Raw genomic sequence first — 3,811 nt, forward strand, 5'->3', positions numbered from 1 at the left:
TATCCTGCTTCCTTTGGTAATTAATCTACTGCATCAAATAAAGAGGAGACCTTGGGTCAAAATTAATAGAGTTAACTTTTATGATCAAAACTTTGTTGATTTTAGTACTCATCTCCTCAAGAGCTATCTGCTGTACTTTGACTGGATGATGGAAGCAAAGCGCCATCATACCTCAAACAATAACATTTGCATCTATCATTTTTATGTGGCAAAGTACTGTGAATTTAAAATCAACAGCAATTAGCTGTATTCTTAAAAGGGTTCCTTTGACTTTGCGGGGAGTAAGACAAGATGCAAAAATTGTCTGGGGCTATTCATCCCTCCACCCTATGATATCCAATTTCAGGCCCAACGTCTGTTTTCGGCGGCCGCCAGGGTCGGAGGTCTTTCAGGCGATCTTTGTGTACGTTGGTCTCCGAAACTGGCCCTCGTTGCCCCGATTATACACCTGTAAAATAAGTGCAACAAGGTCCAGTTTATATCCCCGTATGTCTACATTCATAAGTCAATTAAATCAGAAATTACCTTGCGTCTTTCAAATGTTAAATGCATGCAAGCTTGCAAACTTTTGTCAGGCACTCAGAGATTGTTCATGGAGTCAAGCTGAGAACAGGAAAACATTGGCCCAGAAATTCGGGTCTCCACGGGTGAGTACGCACGGGGTAATCACCCATAGGCCAAATGGAAGTGCCGGTTCTGTGCATGCACTGTGCATGCGCGGGAAACCGGAACTTTCCGTTCCCTTGAAAGAAGGGGTTCAGAAGTCGAACGCGTACGCCGGAGAGGCAGCGCGTGCGCATGGAACTTACGTTTTTTTTTACAGGTTTTTCTGGGAGGGTAAGTCTCCAGGAGTTACACATATAAAAAGCAGGCGCAAGGCCTGCTTTTAACAAGGTAAGTGGTGAATTAATTAAAATTAAAACATTTTTTCCACAGGTTATTACTTTTAAATACTTTAAAGAAAGGTAAGTTTATTTTTAGCCCTGTTAGAAAATGTAATTAATTTTTTCAAAAATTTTAATTATTGTTTAAAATAGTTTTATCTTATTTTATATTTTATTTTATCTATATATATAAAACGGTTGGTCCATCTGTCTTTCTGTCTGTCTGTTTGTCTTTCTGTCTGTTTGTCTGTCTGTCTGTCCGGCTATACAATCAAAAGCTATAGAGCGTACCTACACACATGTTATATCAAAAGAAAGCTTATCATTAGGGGAGTCTATTTACTTTTTCGCCAGACAAAAATTGTTCGGACAGTATACAAAAAAAGGTTCAAAAAACGGCAACATTCCGCTCATTAGCGTTGAGTGACGTGATGGTTGACCAATCGTACAGGGGATTAACCTGATGGTTGACTAATCGGTGCGTCACAGGGGGCATTTCATTGCGTGTGTGAGCGGGCCTAATCCTTCTGAGCTGAGGTGAGTGGCCGCCATCTTGATTCGCTAACGATTTATTTTTCCCACTTTCTGTGTGTGTGGAGGGGAAATTGTTTTAAAAAAAAAGTAAATTAATTTTGTAAATATTTTTTCTAAGCTGATTAATTTTCCTACCTTTCACCCTCTTTTTTTCTACTTGACTCGCTACCTCCGCCGGGCGCCGCAACCTTGGAGGCTTACCCCACCTGCAGGCCTCGAAGCCTCGGCCTCTCCTAGCCAGCCACGCCCGAGCTAGGCACTGCCCGTCCCGCCCCGCGATCGCCGCCATCTTGGTAAAGGCTGGCGGCGCGGGACTGAGCCAAGCGTAGCCATCGCCGCCATCTTAGTAAAGGCTGGCAGGGCGGGAGTCAGCGCACGCGGTCAACGTCGGCCCGGAGCGCGACCTGAGCTAAGGTGAGTTCGGCCGGGCCTCACGCGCTAGGCCACGCACCGGCCGGCCCTGAGGCGCTGATCCGCGGAGGGGGAGGAGGGAGAGGAGAGGGGGGGAGGGAGGGAGAGGAGACGGGGGAGGGAGGGAGAGGAGGGGGGGGAGGGAGAGGGGGGGAGGGAGAGGAGAGGGGGGAGGGAGAGGAGAGGGGGGGAGGGAGGGAGAGGAGAGGGGGGAGGGAGGGAGAGGAGAGGGGGGAGGAAGGGAGAGGAGAGGGGGGGAGGGAGGGAGAGGAGGGGGGGGAGGAGGGAGAGGGGGGAGGGAGGGAGAGGAGGGGGGGAGGAGGAGAGGGGAGGAGGGGGAGGGAGAGGGGAGGGGGAGGGGAGGGAGGAGGAGGGGGGGAGGGAGGGAGACGGAGAGGGGGGAGGGAGGGAGAGGAGAGGGGGGAGGGAGAGGGGAGGGAGGGAGAGGAGAGAGGGAGGGAGAGGGGGAGGGAGGGAGAGAGCTAAGGTGAGTCCGGCCGGGCCTCACGCGCTAGGCCACGCACCGGCCGGCCCTGAGGCGCTGATCCGCAGAGGAGGAGGGGGGGAGGGAGGGAGAGGAGAGTGGGGGGGAGGGAGGGAGAGGAGCGGGGGGGGAGGGAGGGAGAGGAGAGGGGAGGGAGAGGAGAGGGGGAGGGGAGGGAGAGAAGAGGGGGAGGGTGAGGAGAGGGCAGGGAGGGAGAGGAGAGGGGCAGGGAGGGAGAGGAGAGGGGCAGGGACGGGAGAGGAGAGGGGAGGGAGAGAGAGAGTAAAGTAGGGAGAGACGGGCATGGAGATGAGAGAGGGTGAGGGAGGGAAAGAGTGAGGGGGTGGGACAGGGAGGGAGAGCTCGCCTTCTTCCTTCCTTCCTTCGCAGGGGTCGATCGGGCCAGGCCTGAGGCGCTCTTTCCCCCCCTCTCTCTCCAGGCTAATCCCGAACTAAATCCACCAGTCTCTCTCTTCCTCCCGTCTCTCTCTTCTCCCCCAGTCTCTCTCTTCTCCCCCCCGGTCCTCTCTCTCTCTCTCTTCCAACAACAACATGCCCTCAAAAAACCCTCTCGCACCGCCGGGCACTCCAGCTAGTCTATCTATCTATCTATATATATATAACTAGCTGAAGTGCCCGGCGGTGCCGAGGCTTTTTTCGAGGGCATGCTGTTGGAAGTGAGAGAGAGAGAGAGCGACTGGGGGGGGGCGGAGGGAGGGGGCGGGCAGGGAGGGCGGGGGGGAAGGTGAGGGCGCGGAGTGGGGAAGGAGAGGGCGGGGGGGAAGGGGGGAAGGGAAGGGGGGAGAGGAGGGGGAGGAGGGGGCGGGGGGGGGAGGGAGGGAAGGGGGGGCGCGGGGGGGGGGAGGGAGGGCAGGGGGCCCCCCCGGAGGGTCGCGGCACACCCCCCCCCCCGAGGGTCGCGCCCCCCCCCCGAAGTGAAGACCGCCGATTGCGGCTGTGTGAGACGGCCGGGGGGCCGGTTGCCAGGGTGACGCTTGGCGGCCCCCCCCGAGGGTCGGGCCCCCCCCCGAGGGTCACGGGCCCCTCCCCCCCGAGGTGAAGACCGCCGATTGCGGCTGTGCGAGACGGCCGGGAGGCCGGTTGCCAGGGTGACGCTTGACGCTCAGCAAGCCCCCGCCCCCCCAGCAGGCCAGAGAGAGACGCCGCGTCTCAGCTCCTGCTGCGCGCGCACCCTAGCGGCGCTGGGCTGAGGCTCGGCCCTCCAGCCTTCGAGTGGGGCCGGTGAGGTGCCTAGCTCGGGCGTGGGTGCGAAGGAGAAGCCGAGGCTTCGAGGCATACCTGGAAAAACGGGGAAAGGTAGGAAAATTAATGAGATTAGATAAGTTAATTCGTTTCTAAATCATTTTTTAAAAAAACAATATGTGTTTTAAAAGCAACGTTTTTTTTAAAGACGCAGAAAGCGGAAAAAAGAAAGGAAAAGTTTGGAATCAAGATGCGGCGACTCACCTCGGTTCAGAACGATAAGGCCCGGCCACAC

Source organism: Somniosus microcephalus, chromosome 33, assembly GCF_052327205.1.
Source record: "Somniosus microcephalus isolate GS21.2 chromosome 33, FLI_Smic_1.0, whole genome shotgun sequence".
NCBI lineage: Eukaryota > Metazoa > Chordata > Chondrichthyes > Squaliformes > Somniosidae > Somniosus > Somniosus microcephalus.